We start from the raw sequence: 12107 nt of genomic DNA on the forward strand, positions 1-12107 counted from the left end.
CCCACCCCAACAAAAGCCCTAAACAAATGTTAGCTGTTGTAGTTATAATGTTCACCTCCGGTTGAGCCAGAGCAAGAAAGCTGGCCAGCTGCTGCCGTCAGGGCTGCGCTGGACATGCGGGAACTGAGGGGCAAGTGTCCCTATGTGGCTCAGGAGAACTCTTGGATTTCCCGGTCCGGTCATAGCACGTAAAAATAAAATGAGCCTGAAGGAAAGTGTGCAGGCATTCACTGGCTACTCTTTGAGGAAAGAATTTGTAATAAGTGATAAGAACTCCCTGGTAGTCTGATGCTGGTGGTGGAAAGGAAGAGATGGATGAAAACGCAAAAGATCTTTGGTCCCCTTCACCTAGAGTTGTTTACTGATGTTCGGGCAAAATGCTTGGGGGCTGAGGCGGGTGGACCAAGGATGCCACACTCGTCATCTAAGGAGACTGGGAGAGGCTGGGTGGCGGCTCCGGTTAGATGGGTCCCCACCCTGCATGAGATGGGGGAAGCCATGGCTTGTGGGTGGAGATGGCGGGCACGCCCGTGAATCACAAGCCCCTCTTGTTCAGAACCAGGGAGCTGGCTCCTACAACGCCTCACAGCTTTCATGCAGGGTGGCCTCAAACATCCCCAAAGAGCACCACTTTCTTCATCCCACCAGAAGAAGGGGATTTACTGCTGACAAGCTTTCTAATACTGACCATGTTTGGAGACTTAGTCTTGTTTTCAGTATTCATTTTTATTTATTTGGCTGTGGCGAGTCTTAGCTGCAGCGTGTGGAATCATAGTTCCCCGACCAGGGATCGAACCCAGGCCTCCTGCCTTGGGAGCGCAGAGTCTTAGCCATGGGACCACCAGGGAGGTCCCTGGAGACTCCTTCTTGACTGTGCCTCCCCAAGTCCTCCAAATGAGGTGCTTCATCTTCACGCTTCTTTCCTTGTTTTTCAGCTCCTATTAGGATGCCTTTCTTTCTGTTCACGCCCTTTTCTTCTTTGGGGCCATTTTGGTTGCTGCTCCTCTCCTCGATGCTCAGTACCCCTCCTTCTCCCCTTGTCCACCCCTCCTCGATGCTCAGTACCCCTCCTTCTCCCCTTGTCCACCTCTCCTCGATGCTCAGTACCCCCCTTCTCCCCTTGTCCACCTCTCCTCGATGCTCAGTACCCCCCTTCTCCCCTTGTCCTCCTCTCCTCGATGCTCAGTACCCCCCTTCTCCCCTTGTCCACCTCTCCTCGATGCTCAGTACCCCCCTTCTCCCCTTGTCCACCTCTCCTCGATGCTCAGTACCCCCCTTCTCCCCTTGTCCACCTCTCCTCGATGCTCAGTACCCCTCCTTCTCCCCTTGTCCACCTCTCCTCGATGCTCAGTACCCCTCCTTCTCCCCTTGTCCACCTCTCCTCGATGTTCAGTACCCCTCCTTCTCCCCTTGTCCACCTCTCCTCGATGCTCAGTACCCCCCTTCTCCCCTTGTCCACCTCTCCTCGATGCTCAGTACCCCCCTTCTCCCCTTGTCCTCCTCCCCTCGATGCTCAGTACCCCTCCTTCTCCCCTTGTCCACCTCTCCTCGATGCTCAGTACCCCCCTTCTCCCCTTGTCCACCTCTCCTCGATGCTCAGTACCCCCCTTCTCCCCTTGTCCACCTCTCCTCGATGCTCAGTACCCCCCTTCTCCCCTTGTCCACCTCTCCTCGATGCTCAGTACCCCCCTTCTCCCCTTGTCCACCTCTCCTCGATGCTCAGTACCCCCCTTCTCCCCTTGTCCACCTCTCTCTGGTTCTGGGTTCAGCCAGCACCTTCACCTGTGCTCTTCAGGTCACAGATCCTCGGAGTCACCCAATGCCTGAGCCATAGCACAGAGGACAACTGTGTGCTGAGGCTGTGCAGGCGGCCACTGGTCAGTGGGGGGGGTGCCCCTTCCCTGGGTCCACCAAGCCTGAGGGTTCATGCGCATTTCTCCTTGCCCCCTCACTAGTCCCTTCCTCAATTATCCAACAAGTCATTTCAAATCCTTCTCTGACTTTTTCTCATGATACTCTTGCCAGCCCTACTTCCTGGCCCCCAGGCCCCTCCCCGATCTGATCTGCGGGAGCCTTGATGTATCCAGGCCTTGCTGGTGCCGACATGCCTAGACTGAAAGCTCCGCTCCGCTGTGCGGTTTCGCCTGGTGAACAGTCACAGCCTCTTGCCTCCGAGGCGGAAGCAGCGGGGAGAGACCGGCGAGGACCGTCCTGCACTCCTGCTCAGCTCGGCGGCCTCCCTCCTGTTCTAGGCTCTTCTAGGCCTTTTGTTTGTCCCCGCTATCCAGCCAAGTGCCAGGACGGAGTTTCTCCTGGTCTCCTTCATTCCTGAGAACCTCACCCCACTGTGTTTTTTTCTAATCTGAATCTCATTTCGAAATCTCCTGCCCAAGGGGTTTCCCGACACCTCCCAGTTTTGAATCAACCCGCTGTTTAGCACACACCCAGATCGAAAATAGAGATGTCAGGGGGGCCTGGATCTGACACTACACCCTGAAGACACTCCTGTGCCCATGACAGCTGTTGGACAGGTTGCACCTGGACAAACAAATCTATTCTCGCCTTATCTCCCATGAAAGAGGGAACCAAGTTGGCTCCAAGCTGCGAACAAGGCATGGCTAGAAGGCTGATGCCAACTCGGCCATATCCCTTCCCCAGGGGACACAGATGGGTGCTGTAACCAAGGGTCTGGCCTGCGTCTGGGCCATTCTCTCCAAGCAGCCCACGGAGCACTCTGCTCCGAAGTGTCCAGTCCCTCCCAGCTTAGCTCCCCTTCCCTGAGAGAAGGGGTGGATTTCTGGCCACAGAGATCCTGAGACAGGAGCAGCCGCAAGAACAAACACAGAGAAGTGGGTCAGTGTTTTGCACAAGTGAAAACGGGTTGTTCTCTGCATACAAAGGTGACCCACCACCTGCCTGGTAACCTGAGCCCTGAGCGCTCCCTGCCACCAGCAAAGTGGCTCAGCCTGTGGTCCCAGCCGTGGGCTGTGCTTATTCTCTAGAGGAAGGAGTTTGAGGTTAAAACGGCAACCTGGGTTTCCGTATCGTGTCCTCGCCAATTTTATCTTTAATAGTCAAAGCCCCAGTTGTGCTTCTAATTCCCAGAGAGCCAGTCCCTTTGTCCAAGTGAGCAGAGTGACATGCAGACATCCAGCCAGCCTCTGAGGCTCTCATCACCCTCTGACTGAGGCTGATGGTGCCAACCGGAACTAAGCTTTTCTTTCTGCTCCTGTAACTCGAGGCAAGCAAGCTCCCGCTCTTGGCGCATGGTGTCAACCCTATGTCATCTTGGTTCAGCGCAAAGCCTTCAAGGACTGGTGGCAACGACCCTACAGAGGAGAGGACTCTCCTGCGCCTCCCCCTGCCTCACGCGCCAGGGTCGGAGCCCAGCTCTCCTGGAGGGAGGGTCCTGACAGAAGGATGTGCTCCACGGCGAGGGGCTGGGAGCAAGGGCCCCCTCTCCCTGAGCATGGCCTGGGTGGAACCTCGGCGATGGGAACTGTGGGTTGCGGACTTCACCAACATTTTCTTAAAACTCAGAACTGCTCAGCAGACAACCACACATATGCACACAAAAACACTTAAGTATTACTTGACATCAAAATGGCACATTTTGTTGGCAGAAACACAGGAGACATCCACTCATGACCGGCTCCCAGACTAGGGATTGAACCCTGGCTCAGGAGTGAAGGGCTTCCCTTGTGTGGCTCACCTGATAAAGAATCTGCCTGCAATGTGGGAGACCAGGGTTCAGTTCCTGGGTTGGGAAGATCCCCTGGAGAAGGGAAAGGCTTCCCACTCCAGTATTCTGGCCTAGAGAATTCCATGGACCGTATAGGCCATGGGGTTGCAGAGAGTCCGACATGACTGAGCGACTTTCACTTCACTTCAGCAGTGAGAGCACTTATTTCTAACCACTTGGTGGGGATCCTTTGTCTGCCTCCTTTCTAAGGCATTGGCCCATCACACCTTTCTCAATCCCCAGGGCAGAAGTTAGCCATTTTTTTCTGCTAAGAACTCCTTTTGGCCACCCAGTGAATGTTCTAGTCCTTTCTAGTGAGTCTAATTAACTAACATAACGAAACCTCTCCTTCTGTGGCCCTCCAGCTCCACCATCTGCTCTGTCTCCCTTTCTTCAAACAACTGCCAGGTTCCTCTCAACAGGGTTTAATGAGCTCCCACTGGACTCTGGGCTCACTTCTACAAACCCCCCGACCCCCACTGTCGCCAGAAGATTCCTGTGTCCTTGGGGCTCTCCTGAGGCTCCCGAGGACAGCTCCTGAGGCTGTCCTGGGCTCAGTGGTTCCTCCTCTGGGGATGCGGATCGAATCCTCATAAGAAACCCAGCTCCTTAAATGACCCAATCAAAAAATGGGCCAAAGAACTAAACAGACATTTCTCCAAAGAAGACATAGAGATGGCTAACAAACACAAGAAAAGATGTTCAACATCACTCATTATCAGAGAAATGCAAATCAAAACCACAATGAGGTACCATCTCGTGCTGGTCAGAATGGCTGCTATCATAAAAGTCTACAAACAATAAATGCTGGAGAGGGTATGGAGATTAGGGAACCCTCTTACACTGTTGGTGGGAAGGCAAATTAGTACATCCACTGTGGAGAACAGTGTGGAGATTCCTTAAAAAACAGGAAATATAACTGCCATACGACACAGCAATCCCACTGCTGGGCATACACATCGAGGAAACCAGAATTGAAAGAGACACGTGTACCCCAATGTTCATCGCAGCGCTGTTTATAATAGCCAGGACATGGAAGCAACCTAGATGTCTATCAGCAGAAGAATGGATAAGAAAGCTGTGGTACATATACACAATGGAGTATTACTCAGCTATTAAAAAAGAACACATTTGAATCAGTTCTAATGAGGCGGATGAAACTGGAGCCTATTATACAGAGTGAAGTAAGCCAGAAAGAAAAAGACCAATACAGTATATTAACACATATATATAGAATTTAGGAAGATGGTAACAATGACCCTATATGTGAGACAGCAAAAGAGACATAGATATGAAGAACAGACTTTTGGACTCTGTAGGAGAAGGCGAGTATGGAATGATTTGAGAGGATAGCTTGAAACATGTATATTACCATATGTGAAACAGATAACCAGTCCAAGTTCGATGTATGAGACAGGGCCCTCAAAGCTGGTGCACTGGGACAACCCCCAGAAGGAAGGGATGGGGGGGGAGGTGGGAGAGGGGTTCGGGACCGGGGCATGTACACCCGTGGCTGATTCATGTAAATGTATGGCAAAAAACCACCACAATATTGTAAAGTAATTAGCCTCCAATCAAAATAAATAAATTAATTAAAAAAAAAAAAAGAAACCCAGCTCCTCATGACCCATGAGGGAAGGTAGTCTGGGAGAGGCCTGACAGTCACAGACTACAGATTTAGTGAAGACGTGACCCAGGGGGAGCTGGCGTGGGGAGGGCTGCCTGCCCAGCACAGGTGCCCTGCAGTCGCCCTCCCGCCGTAGCAGGCCACACTGTCACCAGCCCGGGAGGGACAACAGCATCTTGCTTATGAGGCCTGCAGTTTACCTCAATGGTCCCTGGTCCCCGGCCCCTGGCTGCCTAACTGGCTGTGCTGAGCGAGAGCCCCCAGGAAGGAGGGGTGTCCCTGTGCCCTCCCGCCAGAACTCTGGCCTCTACACACAAGGGAGTGGGGTTCACTGGTTCCCGGCTGCCTCATCCTTAAAAACACCTTGTCAACCTGCATGGGAGGAAACAATCTTCTCATTCTGCCTCCGTTTCTGGAACACTGGTGGGAACTGTGCGGCCTGGCAAGTCACGCAGGGGTGGCAGAGGGCTCACCTGACGAGGAGTCAAATCACCACTTATCCCACTTCTGGGGCTGAATGTCAAGGCCAAGGTCAGGAAGGAGCAATGCTGACCCACCCCACAGTACCACCCGGGGCCGTGTCCAGAGCATCTGCTCCTTGCTCTCCTGGCCTAGCCTCGAGGCCACAGAAGGAAGCCTGGACTGTGGAGATTCGTGAACTGACCCAAGTGCAACAGCGAGTCAGGCTGTGCTCTTCCTGAAATACTTCTAACTAACTACTTTACGACAAGTGTCTCATCGATCTGGCCAACAACCAAGGAAAGAAAGAAAAAAAGGAAAGGGAAGAAGAAGCCTTCTCATTTTATTGAAACAAAAGTGAATGGGGGGACATCCCTGGTGATCCAGTAGCTAAGACTCCGTGCTTCCAAGGCAGGGGGCCCAGGTTCGATCCCTGGTCAGGGAACTAGATCCCAGTGCAGCCAAATAAATTAAAAAAAAATTTAAGTGAATGGGGAGGGGAGCTTTGGGGTGAACCAGGAAGCCAACGAAAACGTGTAAACAAATTCAAAAATCCTGACCCTGGCCCCAGGGCCACAGCAAATCAGATAGTTGAGGGTGTGCATGTGTGTGTATGTGTCTGAGAGAGAGAGAGAGAAAGAGAAATGGAGAGAGGGAGGCACGGGTCCTCTACTCTGGTCTCTGACAGTTCAGACTGACCCCAAAAGATGGGCTGAATTTGACCCCTCTACGCTCCCACCCCCGCCTTCCCCAAACTTTGTAAATAATAGAGACGCTCACTAGAGTAATTAGAAGTAAAAAACTGTCAGCCAAGTGGTTTAAGAAGGTGTGGCTGGAAGCATTCTGTGTGTTTTCTCTAAAGGAGGACTGTGTAGACAGTCAAACGTGCGAGTTTAATAAGCTTATAAACTTGGAGTGACTCCACATCTTACAGTGAGGTCTGGGGTTCAACTACGTCACCTGTGAAGTCAGAGGCGGCTGTGGGCTTCTCCTCCCTGAACGTGGCCTCCAAAGTCTGCGCCCAGGGATTCTGCCTCAGTCTATCTTTTTACCTGTGTAACTGACCCAAACAATTCAGCCCCTGGTGTTTTTGCAGAGGGAGGTAACAACTCCTGGTATTCAGAGATGTTTTTCTGATGTCCTATCTCTTTCCTCCCCTCCTTAGTCTGCCCTGAGCTACCTGAAATAGCTCAATCAGCGCTGATCTCCTTCAGGAACTTACATGCTTCCTAGGAGAGACGGGGACTTGTCCTGGATAACTCCGACAAATCCGCAAGGTGCTCAAGTTCCAGGCACTCTAATCTCAGTAATCACTGTTTACTATAGTGCTTTTCTGGCCTCTTCTACCTACGGTATTTCTAAACATTAATTTAATTGAACTTAAAAGATACTGTGCATAATGGGCCATAATTGGGCAAGCAGATCCTGTCAACGGTATCCTGCTGACGGGCACGTGTAGAGCAGGAAACCACACTGTCAGCAGGACTGTCCCACGCGTGACTCTGAGCCCCAAACAGCCACAGCCTTGGGGCTCCCCCTGAGGGAGGCACACGCGGGTAACGTCACTCATCTGGGGCTTCGCTGCCCCGCTGGATCTAAAGGTGCTCTCCCTTTCCAGGCAGTTTGTTCTGCGGAACTCACACTTGGGCTGCCCCTTCAATATTTCACTCTCTTTCTGGCACATGCCAGCCTGGACAAGAAGACAGAGCAAGTCTGTAGCTGAATACCTTGTCAGCTCTTTTTACAGAGCACTGCTAATATTCAGGGCGTACTGTCCCCATCATGGAACTATCTGTTAACAGATGGACAGACAGACTCCTAACCAGGGCCGCCACATATACTCTGACTTACGCCCTTGGTTCCACTCCTTTTGAAGATTATTTGGGTGGGGGCTTCCCTGGTGGCTCAGTGGTAAAGAATCCGCCTGCCAGTGCAGAGCAACTAAGCCCAGGCTCCCCAACTACTGAGCCGGTGTCTAGAGCCTGGGAGCCGCAACGACGGAGCCCACTGCAATGAGAAGCCCATGCACCCAAACAAAGAGTAGTCACTGCAACCAGAGAAAGCACATGCAGCAACAAAGACCCAGCACAGCCATGAATAAGTAAATGACAGGAGGAAATGATATTTATTTTAAAAGATTATTTAGAGGGAATGCTTCACTGGCCGATAATGCAGATTTGTTCTCCTTATGCCCCCAAGCTGGACGCTGGGATGTGACCCAACAGCCTGAGCCTCCTCTTTGCATCGGTGTTTTTCAGATTCTGTCATTCTCGTGAGTTTTCCTTTGAGAATATAACTAAGACTGGACTTGCTTGGCAGTCCAGGGGTTAAGACTCTGCCTTCCAGTGCAGAGGGTGGGGTTTCAATCACTTGCCCAGAAACTAAGATCCCACATGCCGCAGGGTACAACCAGAAATTGTAAACAAACAAGTAAATAAAACTCGTTTTTAAAAAACGTAATTTGTAAAAAGAAGACGCATATAACGAAGACAAAAGAGGTGCCCCAATCCTGTGGATGCTGCATGAGTGAGTAAAAACTTTAAGATGAGGGAATTGAGGAGAAACCTCATAACATCCTAAGGACTCTTGGTGCAAAAGTTACCAAAGCCACTCTCTCACTCCCACAGCAGCCGGAGACACAGACCTGCCCTTCCCCAGGCCGACTGAGCTGGACTAGATAGGCATCAAAGAGCTGTGCTGCCTCCCTCCCAACTGAATCAGTGTCCAAGCCACTGCCTCCCTGGACTCTTCTGAAATATCACCAAGCAGAAGTCCTTTTGAGGGGTGATCACAACCTTCGGGAAGCCTGGCACCACCCAAGAGTGCTGCCCCAATCTCTCTGTCTTTGGCAGATTCACAGGAGGACTCAGGAAAGGGGGGTGTCCTGGAAGGTAGCAGCCCAGGTGCGAGTGAGGAACTGTGCCCGGGGGGCAAGGAGACGGGCTGAGAAAGAAGGCGCTTCCAGAGACGCTGCTGCACACACAGGTCTGAGCTGGAAGGCAGAACTAGAAACTGAATGATGAAATAGAAACACATTCTTAGTGGTGATCAAACTCCCAGATTAAACCCGCTTTATTTCTTTTTAAAAAAATACATCTCTGTAGCATCTGTTTGCCTCTGGGCATGTGAAACTTTTGCCTTCTCTCTTCCTGTTCAGTCCTCTTCCAGAGGCAAGAGGGGTGAGAAGCGTCACATTCTGATTTGGCACCAGATGGGGTCAGGAGCGGATGGATCGTTCTCCTTATAAATGCATCAAATCTGACCAATCAACACGTGGGTCTGACAATCACTAAGTGTTTTAAACAAGAACCCACAGCAGTGAGGAGCTCTAAAAGGCCACAGCCTCTGCTTTGAGGTGCTTCTGTGGGACTGATCATGCCAGCCTGGCTACACCTGGCTTTATGCACCTGCCCTGACTTCTGCACAGGTCAGGGTTTTCTAAATGGAGATCTCAGCCCTTCCTGACTCACTGGTAATCAGACCCTTTGTTTTCATTTAAGACGTCCTCCACTGGTAACAGCTTTGGATAGTTATCCTCTGGTTTTTCTATCCTCCCACCTACTTACATCCTCCAGAAGAGTCTCATATTTAAATAAGTCCAAGCATGAATCTCTGGTAAAGAGAAGACTATTCCTGTAAAAAAGGGTACGTCTTCCCGGGTTTGCGTGCCTCAGCTGGGACTGCTGACACAAATAATTCTTTTTTTCTAGAACTGATCTCCATTGTATCTTCCATTTTCTTTTCATCTTTGATTTTTTTTTAATCACCAAAGAAGAGGTTTGTTGCCTAAACTGAAAAAAAAAAAAACAGGTTGATAACCAATTTGTGTCTTGTTGAATCAAAAATTCTTTAAGGTCCTACAAATGCAGGTGATTATTACCAAAAGACTTGCATTACAAGGGAAGTGGAGGAATTCTGCAGGGAGCTTACGGCCTGGGTAAGGTCATTCCTGAGCAGGTAACAACTGTTTCACAGTGCTGCTCACAGGCCTCGCTGATGGCCACATTTTCAGAACTGAGAATTGGTGGCAGTCTGATGTGCCCAGCAAAAGGCCAGGGTCTTCTGCCTCAGAAACTGAGATTGTCCCAAAAGCTGATGCCATATGGCTTCCCCCAGCACAGCTCAAAGAAGCCTTTCTCTGCTGCACTCAGTAGGTGAACGCAGGGATCTCGCAGTCGTTTCACCCCTCAATTTCCTCCCACTGCCCGCTCTTTTTGGTAAACCAGAGTTTATCACGTTGAAGAAAGCAAAGGTTCAAACAATCCTCCAAACTGACCTATCCACAATTTTCATTTTTTCCCCCACCAAATCAGCCCCTTCCCCTTTAAAAAGAGAGAGGTCAGCAGAACATGAGCATAGCTCCGCCTACTGATGATTCCTGGCAGGACCTGTTACTGCTCTGTATAAGGCTGGCACTTTCCAGATTAAAAAGCAATTCTTCCAAAACCGCAGTCCAAAAGCTATTAGGACCTGGACTTTGGACAAACGCCATAGGTAACAGTCCCGGGCATCTTCCAGAGACAGGAGGAAAAAGACCCACTAGAAGAAATCTTCAATGATCACATAGAAAAGCGAAGTAAAATGCTGGAACCTGTTCAGCCACCCTACTTCAGTTAGAAGGTAGTTTTTAAAAACATTAGGAAAGCGAAACTAGCTGTGGGTGGGGTAGAAATGTTGCCAGGTCATCCCGCCTAAAAAAAAAACCCCACGATTGTGCCTACATGACAGACGTGCGGAGGTGGCACCATGGTGGCACCGCTGTACCACGTGGCCACGGGGACCACGCTAGCATTTTCTGTGGCTCCTGCCCAGGGGGCTATTCCCCATGTTTTGGTGACCACTAGCTCATCACTTGAGGTGACTGGGTTACTGATTTGTTATTCCACAGCGTGATTAGGAAACAATCATCTAGGAAAACACAGATGCACACATCAGTGTGTAAGAGAAGGCCCGAGGGTGCGAGGGCTTGCTGGGTTAGGCGTCTTGGTGCGAGGGTGGGCGGGGAGGGGGCAGGAGGGCAGGACCCCAGGGAGGTACGGCCAGGAGACTCCGAGGCAAGCCCAGCAGCGCCCTCTCCTGGAAGTCTGGGAGCACGCCATCTGGGCCGGGTGGATACGGACCAACCCGGCGAGAGCGCGCAGGCCTTCTTCCAACCAGATGCACGACTGCCCTCTACTGGACACAATGCTTTTCAGCTTTGCCGGACAGCCGGCTAAAGGGAAACATTGGCTATACGGCCCGCCAGGTGGCTTTAGGCAGGACCTTTTAAGTTTCAGTTTCCACATCTATAAAATGGGAGTGGTCGGTAACAATATCTGGCCTTGCAAAGGGCTGTTATCAGGAGGAAATGAAGTACCACTGTGTTCTACCCCTGCCTGCCGTTCTGCTCTCTGCCCTGACAAGATCCAGGTCACTTTCCTGAGGTGATCTTTCTCTCCAGTGTCTTTGAACCAAGGGCACAATCATAAAAACCACTTAGTCATAGTATTCTAAGCTCTAGTAGCTAGTGGCACCTCACTTCTGGTAGCTTTAATAACTTCACAAATGCTTTAAGTGTAATTCTAGAAGCACTTTAAAAAAAAAGCATTTATCATGATTTAAATCAATTTTCTGATACTTTATGCTGCTCCTGCTGCTGCTAAGTCGCTTCAGTCGTGTCCGACTCTGTGCGACCCCATAGACGGCAGCCCACCAGGCTCCCCCATCCCTGGGATTCTCTTTATGGTTAGTGTCTAAATCCTCCACTGGATTATGAGTCCCCTAACTTCGGGGACCTGTGTGCCTTCCGTATTACCCGTACCTACCAGCACAACACATGTGTGATAAATATCTATTGAATAAACACATAGATGACTCATAAGAATTGGGGAAGGCCAGCCAGAAAGGGCACAGTCAGATATGGTGGAGCGGGGGGGGGGGCCCGGAATCCTTTTTCAAGAGTGCTAACAGGGACTCCCCTGGTAGTTCAGTGGCTAAGACTTCATGCTCCCAACGCAGGGGACCTAGGCTTGAACCCTGGCTGGGGAACAATATCTCACATAGGACAGCTAAAGATCCTGCATGACACAGCTGAAAAAGAAAAGAAAAGGAAAAAAAAGATCCCACATGCAGCAACAAAAATTCAGGATCTCCCATGCCACAGCTAAGATCCAGCACAGTCAAATAAATTAATTACAAATTTAAAAAAAGAGAGGTGACAACCTAATATTAAAAATGAGAGACTTCCCAGCTGGTCCAGTGGCTAAAACTCTGCTCGCCCAACACAGCAGCCCCCGGTTC

The 12107-nt window shown here is 50.7% G+C and overlaps 1 protein-coding gene across 3 annotated transcripts in view; it reads right to left on the reverse strand.

Annotated features, from left to right (window-relative positions):
- LOC133241454 (trichohyalin) overlaps positions 1-12107 on the reverse strand; it is a 34899-nt gene that overhangs the window by 8721 nt on the left and 14071 nt on the right. Inside the window, exon 4 of one of the 3 annotated variants that reach the window (XM_061406980.1) lies at positions 8864-9619. The exons of the other annotated variants lie outside the window; for them this stretch is intronic. The gene's annotated coding sequence lies outside the window, so the exon portion shown is untranslated. Of the gene's footprint in view, positions 1-8863; positions 9620-12107 lie in introns of those variants that run through there. 3 annotated transcript variants of the gene reach the window in all.

This window comes from Bos javanicus, chromosome 29 (genome assembly GCF_032452875.1).
Source record: "Bos javanicus breed banteng chromosome 29, ARS-OSU_banteng_1.0, whole genome shotgun sequence".
NCBI classification, from domain to species: Eukaryota; Metazoa; Chordata; class Mammalia; order Artiodactyla; family Bovidae; genus Bos; species Bos javanicus.